Source organism: Octopus bimaculoides, chromosome 30, assembly GCF_046866305.1.
Source record: "Octopus bimaculoides isolate indiv1 chromosome 30, ASM4686630v1, whole genome shotgun sequence".
Taxonomy (NCBI): domain Eukaryota; kingdom Metazoa; phylum Mollusca; class Cephalopoda; order Octopoda; family Octopodidae; genus Octopus; species Octopus bimaculoides.
In genome coordinates, this window is record NC_142957.1 from 4533748 (window position 1) to 4553747 (window position 20000).

At 42.4% G+C, this 20000-nt stretch overlaps 1 protein-coding gene and 1 non-coding gene across 5 annotated transcripts in view; both read right to left on the minus strand.

Annotated features, from left to right (window-relative positions):
• LOC106867063 (metabotropic glutamate receptor 8) overlaps positions 1–20000 on the minus strand; it is a 132143-nt gene that overhangs the window by 76095 nt on the left and 36048 nt on the right. The window lies entirely within an intron of this gene.
• On the minus strand, positions 11394–11486 carry Trnay-gua (transfer RNA tyrosine (anticodon GUA)). Its single transcript has 2 exons — positions 11450–11486; positions 11394–11429 (listed from the first exon to the last, which is right to left on the minus strand). It is a non-coding gene; the product is annotated as a tRNA-Tyr (tRNA).

A 20000-nucleotide genomic window follows, 5' to 3' on the forward strand; every position in this document is an offset into this window, starting at 1 on the left:
GTTGTTGTTGTTGGTGGTGGTGATGATGGTGATGGTGTTGTTGTTGTTGTTGTTGTTGGTGGTGGTGATGATGGTGATGGTGTTGTTGTTGTTGCTGTTGTTGTTGGTGGTGGTGATGATGGTGATGGTGTTGTTGTTGCTGTTGTTGTTGGTGGTGGTGATGATGGTGATGGTGTTGTTGTTGTTGTTGTTGTTGTTGGTGGTGGTGATGATGGTGATGGTGTTGTTGTTGTTGTTGTTGGTGGTGGTGGTGATGATGGTGATGGTGTTGTTGTTGTTGTTGTTGTTGTTGTTGGTGGTGGTGATGATGGTGATGGTGTTGTTGTTGTTGCTGTTGTTGTTGGTGGTGGTGATGATGGTGATGGTGTTGTTGTTGTTGCTGTTGTTGTTGGTGGTGGTGATGATGGTGATGGTGTTGTTGTTGTTGCTGTTGTTGTTGGTGGTGGTGATGATGGTGATGGTGTTGTTGTTGTTGTTGTTGTTGGTGGTGGTGGTGATGATGGTGATGGTGTTGTTGTTGTTGCTGTTGTTGTTGGTGGTGGTGATGATGGTGATGGTGTTGTTGTTGTTGCTGTTGTTGTTGGTGGTGGTGATGATGGTGATGGTGTTGTTGTTGTTGTTGTTGTTGTTGGTGGTGGTGATGATGGTGATGGTGTTGTTGTTGTTGTTGGTGGTGGTGGTGGTGATGATGGTGATGGTGTTGTTGTTGTTGCTGTTGTTGTTGGTGGTGGTGATGATGGTGATGGTGTTGTTGTTGTTGTTGTTGGTGGTGGTGGTGATGATGGTGATGGTGTTGTTGTTGTTGTTGTTGTTGTTGGTGGTGGTGATGATGGTGATGGTGTTGTTGTTGTTGTTGTTGGTGGTGGTGGTGATGATGGTGATGGTGTTGTTGTTGTTGTTGTTGTTGTTGGTGGTGGTGATGATGGTGATGGTGTTGTTGTTGTTGCTGTTGTTGTTGGTGGTGGTGATGATGGTGATGGTGTTGTTGTTGTTGTTGTTGTTGTTGGTGGTGGTGATGATGGTGATGGTGTTGTTGTTGTTGTTGTTGGTGGTGGTGGTGGTGATGATGGTGATGGTGTTGTTGTTGTTGTTGTTGTTGGTGGTGGTGGTGATGATGGTGATGGTGTTGTTGTTGTTGCTGTTGTTGTTGGTGGTGGTGATGATGGTGATGGTGTTGTTGTTGTTGTTGTTGTTGTTGGTGGTGGTGATGATGGTGATGGTGTTGTTGTTGTTGCTGTTGTTGTTGTTGGTGGTGGTGGTGATGATGGTGATGGTGTTGTTGTTGTTGCTGTTGTTGTTGGTGGTGGTGATGATGGTGATGGTGTTGTTGTTGTTGCTGTTGTTGTTGGTGGTGGTGATGATGGTGATGGTGTTGTTGTTGTTGTTGTTGTTGTTGTTGGTGGTGGTGATGATGGTGATGGTGTTGTTGTTGTTGCTGTTGTTGGTGGTGGTGGTGGTGGTGATGATGGTGATGGTGTTGTTGTTGTTGCTGTTGTTGTTGGTGGTGGTGATGATGGTGATGGTGTTGTTGTTGTTGTTGTTGTTGGTGGTGGTGGTGGTGTTGGTGGTAGCGGTGGTAGTGATAGTTGTGTTGCTGGAATTGGTGGTGATGATGGCGGCAGCAGTGGTGGTGGTGGTTGTGGTGGTGGTGGTGGTGGTGGCAGAGACGGCGGTGGTGCGGGGGTGTCGGTGAATCTAGTTCGGTTCACGTTTTGATGTTGGAGTCGCTCTTGCAGAGCGAGGCGTTGTTGAGGGGCAAAACGTCCAAGTGATGCTGGAGCAGGTTGTTGCACGACTGCGACTGCGCAAGGGTACCCACCGCGCCGAGCCTCTTCTTGTGACAAACCCTGTTGCTCATACTACTGCTCCCGCCGCCACTGCCGACGCCCACGCCGATGATACTGCGGTTACTAACTCCGAGCGCCCCACTACTGTTGCCATGGGCACTGCCAGCGGCCGACCTGAGATCGAGGCTTTCAGACGCGATCGACCGAATGACCCGAAAAAGCTCCTGCTCTTGTAGTAGGTTCCTTTGGTATTCGCTGCGGTACTTGTACAGAGCGTACACTTTGGTGACGAACAGACATATCAGGGTGACTGTAGCGTTGATGATAAGCGCCGACGACATGATTAAAACTTTGTAGTAGGCGCGCGACGTTAGGAAGTACGTTGGTAAAAAGCTGAGCCAGACGAGCAACGTCGTGTCGACACAGAAAGCGATGTAGCGTGATTCGTTGAAGTTGTCCGGTAGCTTGCGACTCCGTGTCAAAAAATGGCTGAAGCATATTGGCAGTAGCTAATAAACCTTTCTATTATAGGCACAAGGCATGGTTTTTGAGGGAAGGAGCAAGTCGGTTAGGGTTAGGTAAAACGAATACACGTGTGTTGCGGATCTTTTTTAAAACGGGGGCCACATTTTTCATTAATGTTTTACGTAGTGTTTTTGGTACCGAAAGACTTTCAAACTTCGTATACTTATCTATTTTGTGTTATAGAACAGAAAAATATTTTTGTATTCGAATTTATTTCATGTAAAAAATTGTCTTATTTCGATAATTTCAACCAATCACTGACAAGTATTCAGTTGTTTACATTTACTCCTTTGGCTGATTAAGCGATGTAAAGCGTATTTAATTTCCATAGCTTCGTTTTGCTTTTTTCTTTTTAAATTTGCTGTTTTACCCTAACCCTAACCCTATCACCGATAGAATTGTTTCAGAATCGTTTGTTTATGTAGTCGGCATTTAATGTATATCGGCTGAATGGACGTCAGTGATTGGTTGAAATTACAGAAATACGACAACTTTAACATGGAATAACTTAGGGATTTCTTTTTTTTTTAAGAAGACTAAGAGAAAAAGATGTTTTATATGACACATTCTACCAGTGTTCCAAGTTTCAAAGTGTTTCGTTAATGAAAAATGTGGCCCCCGTTTTAAAAAAGATCCTGTGTTGCCTCTGCAAAATGTCAGAAGTAATGGAGATTAAATACGCTTTACACCGCTTAGGAGTAACTGTAAACAGCTGAATACTTGTCAGTGATTGGTTGAAATTATCGAAATAAAACAATTTTTTACATGAAATAAATCCGAATACAAAATTTTTTTTTCTGTTCTATAACACAAAATAAATAAGTATACGAAGTTTGAAAGTCTTTCGGTACCAAAAACACTACATAAAACATTAATGAAAACTGGTGCCCCCGTTTTGAACAAGATCCTATATATATATATATATATATATATATATATATATATATATACATACAGAAATAAGAGGAATGACCAGCAAAAGTGGACTCCACTTTTGCTGTTCATTCCTCTTATTTCTGTATGTAATATAATTTTAATCTTCGGATTTTTTTAATATGCTAGACCATTGGTTTTAATTGATTAATATCAATTTGACTTATATTTGACGGTCAAATATAGCTTTATACAGAAATGTTGACATAGGAATAAATTACAATAATAATGGATATTAGCGTCAAATCTCTCTCTTAAATTTAAATTTAAAACTTTGGATATATATATATCCGGTAGCGTCCAATTCTCTAACGGTGTTTTTCAAATGAATCAAGCCATAACCTTATCCATCTATTGTTTTCATAATCGGTCATAATGTCTTACGTTTAAGATGATTCCCATGCTTTCCCTGATGAGAAGGTTACAATTTTAATATCAAAGATCCCTATGGATCACACAGGTTGTAATCCTTTGAAACATATGTAGGAATAAAGTATGCAATTATAAAATGCGTTTTCTCCAATCCTTAAATTCTTTTATATATATATATATATATATATATATATATATATATATATATAAGGGCATTACTACAGAATAATACCACACACTGGACTTCCCAAATAAACACACTTTAGTACCGAATGCGAGGAAAGCAACCAGCAGAAGAAAACCAACTTTCTTTTAAATAACTCTACTATGTATCGACCGTTTTCGCGATTACTAGAATGAATCTAGTTTTCGTTCATCAGCATAGTATAGTTCAAAAATATATATATAAATAAACAGAATTCTCACCTCACCAAAAACGAACATTCTACGTATCCGACAAAGCAAAGGGAATGAAGTTTATCTGTATATATCTTCATCAAAGAAGCGGGAATACTTCTGAGTTGTTTTAGGTATATAACAATGAGTGCTCAACAACGCATTGATTGTTAAAGATACTTTGTTTGTGCATTAAGACTACCATAGATTTCATGTAATGAAAATATCTTAATATCTTGAGAATTTGTCAAACCAAATGGAGGCGAAATACCGTTCCTCCATGAAAAACCGTTAAGATATTAAGATATAGCAGCTTTCATACACAATAAAGTAGATAGATAGATAGAGAGAGAGAGAGAGAGAGAGAGAGAGAGAGAGAGAGAGACAGACAGACAGACAGACAGACAGGCAGGCAGGCAGGCAGACAGACAGACAGACAGACAGACAGACAGATAGATAGATAGATAGATAGATAGATAGATAGGTTTCTTTATTAGCCACACAGGGCTCAACACAGAGGGGACAAAATACAAATGTAGAGTTTTTCTTTTCGAGGGGGTCGAAAAAAAAGCAGAGAAAAAAAAACAAAAGTGGGGACAACGATGAAAAAAAAACATCGCAAAACGTTTGGGGTATTTACAAAAAATACGAAATAATACAAAAAATTCCCAATAAATGGGGAGGTTATCCGTGGAAAGAAAAACCTACGAAAAGACCACGGTAACCTCGGTCTTTAGCGTCACAGTTTGTTAAATAAAATTTCTTTTATTTAAGCAAGAAACGTAAGTAACTCTCTGTTTACAAAATTTTAAAACGTTTTATAGAATCATGGTCAAGGTGGCTTCGTCATTTATACGTGCCATTCTTGCTACATGTATCCATCTTTTTTCGAAACATTTGCTAGACAACACTTGCCTCTCTACTCTCACCTTCCTTTTCAAGTGATACTTGAAAAAGTTGATGAGAGATTGACCAGAGAGGAAAGTATTTGTCTCTAATCCTTTCAGACGCGTCCACCAGATGCATTCTTTGGCCATAGCCACAAGTACGATAAATACAGCTCTTCCTTCCCGTTTAAAGGAAGGAGGCGTGACGATATTGACGATAGACTCGGTTGATAAACCGACTCGTCCCACACGCGACAGCAGTCGTTCGACATAAGCCCACAGCTCCGAAATGGTTGGACACTGCACGAGTGCGTGCAGAACGGTTTCATCGCTCTGACCGCATCTCGGGCAGGTCGGCCCCGCATTTCGCGAGCCGTGTCTATAGAGCTTATCCCGAACGGGTAGCGCCTCTCGGTAACACTGCCAGGCCAGGGATCTCTGGAAGTTGTCCATAGGTCCCGGCCCGAAAGTCGTCCTGAACAGGCGGGTCAGGTATTCCTCGTCGACGTCCAGGTTCGCCCCGAGATCGTCGTCGTACCTGCCCTCCACTAATCCCCTATAGAATGACTTCGTTGTGATGCAGCCGCTCAAGGTCGACCCGGAACGGCAAAGTTGTTGCAGAGCAACGCGACACTCACGGTGCCATTCGCCATTCCTCGGCTTCTTTTTGATCCACGACTGCAGCTCGGTCATGGAGACGAGCTGCGGGAAAGCGCGTCGCACAAACGGCGACCACACCTGTTCACCGTCGTCTACGTAGAGCCGGAGATGTCGCAGTCTCAGCGCATGTCTGCGCATCATCAACCACGGCATGCCCAGCCCTCCTTTCAGCGGGTGTTGGCAACAAACGGATCGCCTAACCATCGGAACGCTTCCTTTCCACAAAAAGCGGAAGAGGATACGCTCCATTTCGGTGATGGCGCGATCGGGACAAGGCACGACGGTCAGGCGGTATTCGATGACGGACGCGATGTACGCGTTCGCCACCTCCGCCCGACCTTTTAGGGACAGCTTCCTCTCGGACCATTGCCGGCAGAGAGTGGCCACCCTACTCGTTATCTCGTCCCAGTTCTTCTCCGTTTGCAGGTCCGGACCGAACCTGACTCCGAGCAACTTGACCGGACCGTCCGTCCAGCGTCCCACTACTGAGGCGCTGCCGGACGGCATGGGCTTGCTTCTCCAGGTGCCGAGCAGCAAACCCACCGACTTATCCCGGTTGATTTTCGCTCCCGTCACCGCTTCGTAGTCTTTCAGCGTCTCGCCGACAAGCTCGATGTGCTCGTGGCTAGACGCTATGACGGTGACGTCGTCCGCGTATGCCGACACGCTCGTCCCGCACCCCAGTTCTCGCGGGATGCCCCTCAGCGTCGCCAGCTTCCGCAGTAGTGGCTCGAGAGTCAATACGTACAGGAGCGGCGACAGGGGGCATCCCTGACGAACCGAACGTGCAATGTCGAAGGGTCCCGATAGACGTCCATTGACGCGAACAACCGAACGGATGCCTGTGTACAAGGCAGCCATCCAGCCGCGGAAAACGGGACCGAAGCCGGCCGCTTCGAGGACGACCTCCAAGTATCGATGGTCTACCCTAACGAAAGCTTTGGATTGATCCAAATTGATCAGGGCCCCACCCATGCCAGGTTTCTTAACTACCCTCTCTATGATGTAGCGCATCAGATGGAGGTTGTCATGGATGCTCCGGCCCGGCACGGCGCACGTCTGCTCCGTGCCGACCAGTTTCTCGATGACAAGCGCCAACCGCTTGGCTAACACCTTGGCCAAAATTTTCATGTCTGCATTGAGCAGAGTGATGGGCCTAAAGTTATCTATGGCGTCCCCCTTGTTTGGATCTTTCTTCAGCAGCGTTACCGCTCCTCGGCTCACAAAACCGGGAATGCTCCCGTTCTGCTGCCAGTTGCAGTACACGGCCGCCAAGACTTCTCCAAACAAGTCTGGCATACAGTTGTAAAGCTCGTAGGGCAGACCATCCAAACCCGGAGATTTGTCCGTCGAGCAACCCGCCATCGCGTCCCTCACCTCCTCCGCCGTGATGACCCCTTCGCAGCACTCCGCCTCTCTTGCCGAGAGTCGTGGCAAGCTGTGCAGGTAGGCACTAAAGTCCACCCTGCCTTCTCGCTCGCCACTCCTCCCGAACAGTCGGGCAAAATGCCGCTGAAACGCCTCGCACATCTTGCTCGGCTCGAGCAATTCGCGCCCCTGTTCGTCTACCAGAGACCGGATGGTGGCTCTGTTACCCCGCTGCGCCTCCGCCACCCGGGCCTCTCGTGCGGCTCCAACACCTTCATTCCTCAGAGCACGCATTCTTGCCCTGACAGCACACCCTTCGTGTTTAGCATTGAAGTGTTGGTCGAGGGCCAACCTCGCCGCTAAAACGTCGGATGCGATGCCACTTCGCAATGCCTCTTCTAACTTTATCACTAGCTCCCCCTCTACTCTGTTCCTCTCTACAGCTAGTGCCCTGCTATACCTTATTGCTTCCGCCCTTACTGCTCTCTTGAGGGCAAACCACCATTTGTTGTTGACGATGGCTCCCGTCAAAGCTCTCTTTACTAACGTGCTAATCCGGTCTCTGAAAACCTGTCTCGACGGGAAAGACGCGTTTAGTTTCCAGTAACCGGGACCCTGCCTATGCGCCTTATCTAAGTCTAGCGTACACGTCACAAGTTTGTGATCCGTGTAGCTGACTATGTGGAACTGTGGACATCCTAAACTATCCCTATCTCTTGTCCTGCACACTATCCTATCTAGATACGACCTCGACGACCCCATGCGGTTGCTCCAAGTCCACGTTGGCACATTTGGGTGGTCGAGTCGGTACCTGTCAAAACAACTGGAAGCGTCTGAGCAGGTCTATGAGGCCTTTGCATCCCCTTCTAGTTTTGTCACTCCCCACGTAGTCTAGATGCGTGTCCAAGGTAGCATTCCAATCCCCCACTAAAAGTAAGGGACGAGACGTTCCCAGGAATACTTCTAGACGTCGAAAGAAGTCTGACCGACCTGTTAAAGGAGGCACATAAACTGCCAGCAACCGAAAAGCGCCTCCATCGCTGCCGTCCACATCTAGGACAACCAGTCTACCCTCCGGGTCCGTAAATATCGTCTTTACTTGGAGATCCAGACTCTTGCGAAAAAGAACCGCCGTGCCACTACCGCCCATCCTCTGCAGACAGGGAGAAAAATAAATGTTAAACTGTCCGCCAAACATGGACTTTAGGGCCCGCGGTTCATGGAGTCTGGTCTCACTAATGGCTATGATATCTAAATTGTGTGACTTGATGTCATTTAAGAGGTACCCTTGTTTCCAAGGCGACCCCAAGCCACGCACATTTACACAACCAATCTTCACCATGATTCTATCAAAATTTGTGTTTTACACACGAAAGGAGAGAGAGAGAGAGTTACTTACTGTCCGAAAGTTCTTGGCTCTTGGCCTCACAACCTTCTCTCAGAAGGTTTTTGTATAGTTTTTTTGATGAATATTTTTGGAATCTCCCTACTGTATCCGGGTAGAGAGATTTCAGTGTATTGTATGTGCTCCGTGTTACATGTATGATTTTGATGTGTTGTGGTGGTGTTGTGCGTGGGTGATTGCTTGTTTTCGTGTCATTATCTGTTATGTTAGTGTTCGACCTAATGAATTTCATTAGGTCTAGATTGTTTGTGTTTATCGCTGTCAAACTTGTTGTGGGGTTCTGTGTTGGTGCGTTTGTGTTGGTGTTTTTGTTTTCTGTGGATGTGTTGGTTTCGGGGCTGGTAAACCTCCCCGCTTTGTTTGTTTGTTTTTCCGTTCTTTTTTCCCCCCTTTTTCTTCTTCCCCCCGTGGCCACTTGCCAAGCCTCTGTGTCATCTTCATCTGACATGTCGGAGGAATCGGAGGGTGGGAGGGGAAGGGTGTTGGGGTCTATTTTTGTGTGGGTTGATTTTGTTGTTGGTGGTGTTGGTGCTGTTTCGTGACAGTTGGGATGTGGTGTTTTGGTTTTTGGGGGTGGGGTGGGAGTCTTTTTCGTGTTCCCTTCTTGTGGGGTTGTTGTTGTTGGTGTTGGTGGTGGTGATGGTGCTGATTCTGTTCTTGGTGGTACTGGTGGTGTTTTTGTTTGGTTCGGCTGTGTTGCTGGCTGCTGGCGTTTTTCCATTTCGTTGTACAACTGCTTGACCAGTTGTGCATATGGCGGTGTAGGCAGTAATGCTGTTTTTTTCTTGTGCTTTTCTTGTGGTTGTTGTTGTTGTTGTTGTTGTTGTTGTTTTTCTTTGTATTGTTGCCGTTGTTGTTGCCTTTTCTTCTGGGCTACTGGGCATGTTTTTTGAAGGTGAGTTTTGCTACTACAAACGTAGCAAACTGGCCTTCTGCCTTCGACGAAAACATGAAAAATTGAATCCTCAGTTAATTGGATTCTATGTGGAATTTTTTCCCAGTTTGCTGGATCAATTTGTACCAGGAGTTGAAATTCCTGGCCAATCCAGTTTTGATTGCAAACGGCAGATGCTTCTAGTATGTTTATCTCCTTCTCTATGCCTAGACATATGGCAGATACTAGCCATTCTTCCTCAATTTCAGGAGGCACATTCGAAATTTTTATTTTCGTAACCCTACGACCAAGGTACGTAGGGATCATGAGCAGGTTCTCATGCTGTAATGACTTAGTGGAGAGGTCCTTCGCTCGCTGCTCGCTGTCTAGTCTTACTTCTATCGTTCCGAATTTCAAACCTCTCGTTATGTAAGTCTTGTAAGACCAAATCGGCTTTAAGCATCTCTCAACATTTTCTTGGGTGAATTTTTCCACTGTCTTTGTCTTTAAATTAATGGTTCTGTAGATGATAGTTTTTTTTTCGATGTTTATCTTAAAGTCCGCGGGCGTTTGAAGATGGACTGTAACGTCCTTTTTACTTAGCATGCTTTTGCATGCAAGTAATTTCTCTTTCGATATATTCAAAATTCTTTTCCTAGGCTTCAAAGCCTCAGCAAAGTTCGTTGTGGTGGTGGTGGCGGTAGTGGTGGTATCAGTGGTGAGGACAGTGGTTTTGTTAGCAAGGACATTTGTGTCCTTGTTGTTGCTGCTGCTGCTGCTGCTGCTGTTGTTGTTGTTGTTGTTGTTGTCACTGGTTACGTTGGCAGGCAAGGCTGCTGTAGCAGCAGAGTCTTTCTTTTTCTCCATTCTCTCCTTTAACTGTGAGGAAGGAAGACTAGGAAATTCTTTTTCGAACGAAACACTGCAGACTGCAGCGTTCGTTTCACAAAAATTTTCATGGCTACAAGACGCCATCGTCTCAAAAAAAAATGGCTAGAAAGCCGAGATTGGTTTTTATATCCTGGAAATGTGCCACACAGGGCAGATTTCCGTCGCAAAAAACTTGCACCAGAGAGTCTACAAGTTGTTATACAACTTTGTATATAAAATAAATTTTACAAACAAACTTTTTAAAACATGAAAAAGGCAAAACTTACAGAGCAGACACGTCTACCGTCCGTCCATAGAGATAGATAGATAGATAGATGATAGATAGATAGATAGGGCTAGAGAGAATGAAGGAAAGAGATAGACAGACAGACAGTTAGATAGATAGATAGATAGATAGATAGATAGATAGATAGATAGATAGATAGATAGATAGCACATACTTTCAGTGGAAAAGTACATAGGGAGAATGTATTATTTAAAATGCTCACATCCATCTTTAAACTTAGTAATTACGTGCAAAGCTTAAGATATCCTGTTTCTGTATACAAATCAAAAATAGAATGGCCTTTATATAATACTTTTATCGCCTGCAGTTTTTAAAGACCGAATGCCTAATATATAACACTGCAGATCTTGATTGCTAGAATCACCGATTCATCATCGGCAAGAGTGATATGGGACCAGACCAGTAGCGAACTGGATGGGTTTTAAAGTTAGGAGGAGCGAGCATATAAATAAAGGCGCTGCGGCAAATGCCAAACACATTTAACTCGTTTTTCTATTACACGAATTAATTATTTCATTAGTTATAATATACGTAACTGTATTCTGCATTCATTAATTTCATGATTCAGTAATAACGTCATTATGTATGTAACAGCTACTGATATACTCTTTTACTTGTTTCAGTCATTTGACTGTGGCCATGCTGGAGCACCGCCTTTTAGTCGAGCAAATCGACCCCAGGACTTATTCTTTGTAAGCCTAGTACTTATTCTATCGGTCACTTTTTGCCGAACCGCTAAGTTACGGGGACGTAAACATACCAGCATCGGTTGTCAAGCGATGTTGGGGGGACAAACATAGACACGCAAACATATATATATACATATATACGACGGGCATCTTTCAGTTTCTGTCTACCAAATCCACTCACAAGGCTTTGGTCGGCCCGAGGCTATAGTGGAAGACACTTGCCCAAGGTGCCGCGCAGTGGGACTGAACCCGGAACCATGTGGCTGGTAAGCAAGCTACTTACCACATAGCCACTCTTGCGCCTATAAAAAAAACTAGAATCTCGCGAGACGGATTCGAACCACCGACCTAAGGATAACAGACATGATTTAACACACTACAAACCTCCGCTCTACCAACTGAGCTATCGCGAGACACATATAAGTAATTAAAATATTAAAAATATTGTTGCAAAAGAACCAATTTTGAAATATATACTCGGGCGAACGATCGCTCCTATTTCTCCCGTATTAGCTACACTACTCACCCCCCCCCCCCCTCCAGAGGAGTGGCCAGGTTCTAAAGGTAGGAGGAGCGAGCACATAAAAAAAGGCACCGTGTACTCATACCAAACAATTCTTAACTTATTTCTCTTATATTACATTTAATATTTCATTAGTTATAATGTAATTTGTATTCTACTAATACTAGTACTAATATTTTAAGTTTACGTTTTAATTTTTAATTTCAATTTTAAGTTTCATCTCATATCATTTAATTTCTATCAAGCTTGAAATATAATTTTGAATATCTGTACTAACCACTATACTATTGTCATTGTAGCCTTACTTAGATTGGCCTTCCACCCCAACTTTACTGAAACTTTAACGTTTGACCTATCACCCCGATGCTGTTGTTGGCACTCCGTCGCTTACGACGTCGAGGGTTCCAGTTGATCCGATCAGCGGAACAGCCTGCTCGTGAAATTAACATGCAAGTGGCTGAATACTCCACAGACACGTGTAGCCTTAACGTAGTTCTCGGGGGATACTCAGCGTGACACAGTGTGACAAGGCTGACCCTTTGAATTACAGGCACAACAGAAACAGGAAGTAAGAGTGAGAGAATGTTGTAGTGAAAGAGTACAGCAGGGTTCGCCACCATCCCCTGCCGGAGCCTCGTGGAGCTTTAGGTGTTTTCACTCAATAAACACCCACAACGCCCGGTCTGGGAATCGAAACTGCGATCCTACGACCGCGAATCCACTGCCCTAACCACTGGACCATGGCGCCTCCACTCAGATAAAGTAATGACCACGGAAAGTTCTCCTATGGCCATTCGATTAATAGAAGAAATGAGATTCAACTTTTATTGCATGAGTGAACTAAGGTATTAAAAACTTGTTGAAAAGGCGCCAATTTTGAAAAATGTGCACGCGGGTAGCGGTCGCTCTCCTTGCTCTCCTATTAGCGAAGCCGCTGAGCCGGTCATTGTACTCGCCTCACTTTAATGAAAACAAGTAATTCTGGTTGAATTCACTGTGCTGTATGAAAGCAGAATGGAGGAAGACTACATTTACAAGTCGGGAGAAATATGACAGTTTAGCTATCAAACTGGCAGGATTTGGCTTGCGAACCAAGGTCCTCGCCATAGAAGAGGTTGCGAGTGGGTCTGTGGAAAAATTTGCATGTGATCGCATGAAGCGGCTCTAAAAATTTGAGGAAAAACGAACCAGAGCTTTTAAGGCAATGGTCGAAGCAACTGAGAAGAGCTCCAACTGGATCTGATCGAGGAGGAATGGGAGAAAACTTCAAAAGATGTAATTACCCTACAATCAACTGGTATTTTCGACTAATTTAGCTACAACACCCAAGGTACCTTGAATCTGGAGTACTTTAGCCATCCAGGACGGTTACAAGTGTGTGTGTGTGTGTGTGTGTGTGTGTGTGTGTGTGTGTGTTCATTCTTGCGTAGGCAAAAAAACGAATGTTGTCAGAACAAATTTAATATCCTTTGAATAATTTTCTGCAACAGTTGGTAGTTCATCAATTTCGATAATAACAACAACAACAAGGAATATATTCACAGACACGACAGAGCTGGGACCTATATACACTGGGAGCTATGGCAACACTATGGAATAACAACAGAAAAAAGATGGTATAAACAAACGCCAGAAAAGGTCACAGAAAACGAGAAAGCAACCATACTCTGGGATATGCCAATACACACAGATAGAGAAATTAAGGAAAATAGACCAGATATAGTTGTCAAAGATCATGAAGGAAAAAATGCTTTCTAATTGATGTATCAACACTAGCAGATGACAACGTTTCCCTAAAAGAAATGGAGAAACTTTCAAAATACAATGACCTGGAAATAGAGGTAACTCGAATGTGGAATCTAAAAACAGAAACAATTCCTATCATAGTAGGTGCCTTAGGTATAATAAAAAATATTCAGACAAATACATAACAAAAACACCAGGACTTACAAATATATATAACATACAGAGAATTGCACTACTGAGCACTGCATACGTCCTACGCAAAACACTTTCAATACAGTAACCATAAGAGCATCACAACAAACCACAGCACATACCCAAGGCACACAGAGCTGCGCTCGGTAGTGCAGTGAAAGCACGTTATAAAAATAAAACTACTGAATAATAATAATAATAACCTATTTAACATTATATTGGAAGCTTATGACCGGTGTCTAGGCGGATGAGTTATACAACCATCTGGAAAGTAACAATCTACTTCCAGAAGAAAAGAAAGGATGCAGGAAACAAAGTAGGGCAACAAAGAATCACTTATTAGCTGATAAAATGATAATTCGAAATTGTAGCCGCAGATTGACGGGAGTGAATGTAGCATGGCTAGATTACAAAAAAGCATATGACACGGTACCACAGTTAGATAAGTAAAACAATGAGCATGTTTGGAATAACAAAAGAAATGGAGAAAAAAAGCTTAATAAAAGTATGAAACATTGGAATTGCTCGGAGGAAACAAAAACTCGAAAAAGTGAACATCAGACGTGGAATAATCCAAGGTGGTAGCTTATCTCCATTACTGTTCGTATTGGTCATGACTCCACTTACTACGAAAAGTTAAAATTGCTTACGATTTGGGAAAAGAAGACGGTCAGATAAATAATTTCCTTTTCATGGATGATATAAAGGTTTGTGCGAAAAATGAGAAGCAGCTTGAAAGTCTTGTACATACTAACCACATTTTTTCAAGTAATGTAGGTGTAGAATTTGGGAGAGAAAAGTGCGCTATATTGAAAATGAAACCAGGAAGATTTAAAAAGAAGCCAGGAAATTAGAATGCCAAATGGGCAAGTAATGAAAGCGGTCGAGAAAGTACAGTGGTATAAGTACTTGGAGTGGAGGCGCAATGGCCCAGTGGTTAGGGCAGTGGACTCGCGGTCATAGGATCGCGGTTTCGATTCCCAGACCGGGTGTTGTGAGTGTTTATTGAGCGAAAACACCTAAAGTTCCACGAGGCTCCGGCAGGGGATGGTGGCGAACTCTGCTGTACTCTTTCACCACAACTTTCTCTCACTCTTACTTCCTGTTTCTGTTGTGCCTGTAATTCAAATGGTCAGCCTTGTCACACAGTGTCACGCTGAATATCCCCCGTGAACTACGTTAAGGGTACACGTGTCTGTGGAGTGCTCAGCCACTTGCACGTTAATTTCACGAGCAGGCTGTTCCGTTGATCGGATCAACTGGAACCCTCGACGTCGTAAGCGATGGAGTGCCAACAACAATACAATAAGTACTTGGGAATACTGGAAGCAGACGAAATAAAAGACAAAGAAATGAAACAAATTACCAGTAGGGAGTACATAAGGAGCGTAAGAAAATTATTGCAGTCAAAGTTGAATTCCAAAAAGCTTACTGAAGCAATAAATTCAAGAGCAGTACCCTTAATCAGATATGGAGCTGAAGTGACTGACCGGACCAAAACGATATAAACTTGACAGGAAAACTAGGAAGTTGTTGACGATGTATGGAGCCCACCATCCGAAAGCTGATATCAACCGGTTGTACTTGAGGAGAGACCAGGGTGGAAGAGGCCTAATAGCAGTAGAAGAATGTGTACAGATGGAAAGAAAAAGCCTAGTAGAGTATTTACAGGGCAGCACAGTAAAACTACTAAAAACAAATACAGAACAGGTGATGAAGCGCATAATAGGAGGAAAGGACAAGAATGAAAAAGAGAGCACGTCAGACAAATCGAAGAGAAATCTCTGCATGGCCAGTTTGGGAAAACCGTTGAAGACGTATGTGGAACAAAATCCTTAGTTTGGTTAGAAAAAAAAGGGGCAATTAAAAAAGAAATAGAGATCCTAATTGTAGTAGCCCAAGATCGAGCGATAGAAACAAACAACTTTAGAAAAATATATATGGAGAGAATGTGTCAGAAAAATGTAGAGCTTATGGAACTCGGAACGAGACGGTAGCACACACTGTGGCAGAATACCCCAAGTTGGCACAAGAAGAATATAAGAAATGGGGGGAACGACCAGGTTGTAAAAGTTATACACTGGAAACTGTGCCAGAAATGGGAGTTTGAAACTGGACACCTATGGTACAATCATCGAGTCGAAAGAGTACTGGAGTCGGAGAAATGTAAGATTTTGTGGGACCTTCCTATTCAATAATAGATCAGGCGTAATAATTATAGATAAAGAAAAGTGAAGTTGTTTACTTAACGATCCGTCATGCTCGTTTGATTCCAGGATCGTAAAGAAAGAGGAAGAAAAACAAAAGAAATACACCCCCTTAAAATTTGAAATAGGAAGAATTTGGAGCATGCGAACAGTAAAGATCGTCGCTATAATAATTGGTGCGTTGGGAACAATAAGCAAAGATATAGACAAATGGCTGAAGAAGGTTGAAATAGAAAGCCCGATAGAGGTCCGACAGATAGTTTGTCTCTTGGGGACAGCAAGGGTTATCAGGAGGGTTGTAAGCACTTGAAAAACTGCTGAAAACTTGTGAACACCTAAGGTTACAGGTAGAAGCCCATTACCCGCATAAATCTTACTGGAAATAAGACCGAACCTGATTCAAACCAAAATAATAATTTTCGCATTTCCCAGTGGTGGTCTCTGGTGGGATGAAGTTAAAATGATAGACAGAGAACACCATTGTAAAATACGAAGCAGAAAATATGTCAGGACACAGTAAAATCCTAAGCAGACCTAGTGCAGATATGAATGTAATATGGGAACCAGTATTAAGAAAAGATAAAATATTAGGTTTATAAGCCCTAAAATTCACTCTATAATTGCCTACGAGCATATAGCGTAGTGGATAAGAGCGCGGGTTATTAACCCTCGGATTTTGAGTTCAATCCAAAGCATGGACTTGGGAAATGATATCAACAGAAAAATAACATCAATAATAATGTGTTAGGAATGAGAACAGAGTACCCAATTAGTCAAACAAAAGGTTGGGTTCAAAATTCCGACAGAACACCTGATGAAGTCTGGAGAGTACGTCAGCCGAAACGTTGTGGTAACAACAAACAAGGTGAGGACACATATCCGTCAAATGTAAATAATGTATCAGATAAATACTGCGTGTATTTAATTGAAAAAAGATGACCATCTCTAAGTATAACAATACCTATTTCAACAGATATTTTCAGATCAAGTTTTGCAAAGCAAAATACATAAACGTGTGTGTGTGTGTGTGTGTGTGTGTGTGTGTGTGTATATATATATATATATATATATATATATATATATATATATATATGTATATATATATATATATATATATATATATATATATACAGAGAGAGAGAGAGGGGGGGATATATATGTGTGTGTGTATGTGTGTGTGTGTATATATGTATATATATTCGTTTATATTTATATAAAGGGCATTATTACAGAAAAATAATAACGCCACATAAACGAATAATTATATTCTTGGGAATAGAAATTTCCCTTATGAATTTTTTTACACACTGGCTTCTTGATAAAATTCTTGTAAAAGAGTTTTATCACTTTTTGAATTTATATGTATATATATATATTTTTTCCTTTTTTTAGTGGTTGTCTACTCCTTACACAGAGTTTGGCCACCTCCTGCACCTACACCTTAGCCCTTTCATGGCGTCTGATGTGGCTTTTCAAACCAGACAATGTTCTGAAAAAACACCCACACAGATTGCACCTCTGATTTGCACTACCAATACCTGCAGATAAGTTCTGCTCATTGGGGATCCTAACATATCTTTTAAGACCCCCATCGGATTTGCAAACCCTCTGGCACACACCACATTCAAACGTGTGCACAGACATATAATCAGAATAGCTAGATGAGGTTTGTTTTCCATGAGTTCGCAGGTGAGATTTGAGGCCAGCCAAGGACAGACATGGTCTGTCACAGACTGTGCACACAAAAAGGTCCTTGTCATTCACCTTCTCAGTCTTTACATTTTTCCTTAAATATCTCTTGAGCCCTGCTTGCGTCATCCTGGCCTCTTCAACTGCTTTCACTCCACTCCACACCCTTGTTCGCCATCCAACGCGATCTGAAGCGAGGGCTTCTATATCTTTTGGAGCCATTCCAATTGACTTCATAGCATATATATATACATATACATATATATATACATATGGTGGTTGTCTACTCCTTACACAGAGTTTGACCACCTCCTGTACCTACACCTTAGCCCTTTCATGGCGTCTGATGTGGCTTTTTAAACCAGACAGTGTTTTGAAAAAAACACCCACACAGATTGCCCCTCTGATTTGCACTACCAATACCTGCAAGTAAGTTCTGCTCATTGTGGATCCTAACATGTCTTTTAAGACCCCCATTGGATTTGCAAGCCTTCTGGCATACACCACATTCAAACGTGTGCACAGACATATAGTCAGAATAGTATATATATATATATATATATATAATTTACGACGGGCTTCTTCCAGTTGTTTTCCACTCACAAGATTTTGATCAGTCAAGGGTTATAGTGGGAGACACATGTCCAAGATGGTGCGTAATAGGACTGAACTGGGAACCAAGTTTCTTACAACACAACCGAGCTTTCGTCCTTGTGTGTGTGTGTGTGTGCATGCGTGCGTCCGTCTGTATGTGTGTGAGTGTGTATGTGTGTGCGTGTGTGTGTATTTACGTCCCCGTACATAGGCGGTTCGGCAGAAAGAGAACGATAGAATAAGTGCTAGACTTTAAAACTAAAAAAGACCATAAGTCCTGGGATCGATTTGTACAACTGGAACTCTTCAACGCGCTGCCCCAGCATGGCCACATTCCGATGACCGCAATAAGCTTAAGAAAGTCAAGAAGGTAATTGCTTTCCTCCATGCCTTCACATTTTTATCCACCCTGTCACAATCACCATCCTCACATTTCTCTCTCACTGCCTTTTCTCCTTCCTCTTCAGACGAGACTTGAAAAGGTTTTGGTTGAAGGCTGGAGTATGTCTGCCTGCTTCACTTTCAGAATTATTGATCTGCTCTTTACATGAAGGACAGAAGATAAAGAGCAGCGATACAACAGAAGTGTATATACATACATACATATGTATGTATTTATGCATGTATGTTATCAATCAGTTTCATTTCTGTATTTCTTGTCAATAGAGAAAGAGCCGGACTCTAACATAGATTCAAGTACGTATGTATGTATGTATGTATGTATATATGTATGTATGTATGTAGGAGGAGAAGTGGCTGTGTGGTAAGTAGCTTGCTTACCAACCACATGGTTCTGGGTTCAGTCCCACTGCCTGGCACCTTGGGCAAGTGTCTTCTACTATAGCCTCGGGCCGACCAGAGCCTTGTGAGTGAATTTGGTAGACGGAAACTGACAGAAGCCCGTCGTATATGTGTGTATATATATGTATATGTTTGTTTGTCTGTGTTTGTCCCCCCAACATTGCTTGACAACCGATGGTGGTGTGTTTAGGTCCCCGCAACTTAGCGGTTCGGCAAAAGAGACCGATAGAATAAGTACTAGGCATCCAAAGAATAAGTCCTAGGGTCGATTTGCTCGACTAAAGGCGGTGCTCCAGCATGGCCGCAGTCAAATGACTGAAACAAGTAAATGAGTAAAGGAGTAAGAGTATGTGTGTGTGCGTGAGTGTTCGTGTGTACAAGCATACATGTATGTATGCTTGTACATACGTGCGTATGTATATACTTTTATATATATATATGTACAGATATGCGTATGGGTAAGCCAGCACATATATACGTATGTATATACATATATATGTGTGTATGTGTGAGAGTGTGTGTGTGTGTATGTATGTATGTATTATGTAAGTGCGTGTGTGTGTATGTATGTGTGCGTGAGTGTTCGTGTGTACAAGCATACATGTATGTATGCTTGTACATACGTGCGTACGTATATACTTTTTTATATATATATATATATATGTACAGATATGTGTATGGATAAGCCAGCACATATATACGTATGTATATACATATATATGTGTGCGTGTGTGTGTGTGTGTATGCGTGGGGTGGAGATTAAAAATTCCTGGCAGATATCAAGTAAGCACTCAGTATAAAGGAATAAGGCTAAATTTTCATCAATCAGATGAGAGTAAATGTAAGTAATGCAGATCCCCGGTTAATCCTCTTATACGACACGTAAATCCAACAGTCCTTTTATAGAATTTTAAGAAACTCACAGTATTTAACAACGACCAATAATAATACGTACGAAGAAAATCATATCTTGATTTGAAATTACACTTTAAAAATCCAACAATTGTTTCAATTGCATTAACACACACACAAACTTATACATATGTATATATATATATATATATATATATACATACATACGGAGATTCAATAAGAAGGAGTGAGGTTAGACAGTTATTTAATAATCAATATACACGTTTGTATACAACGTAGATCTTCATTATATATGACGATCT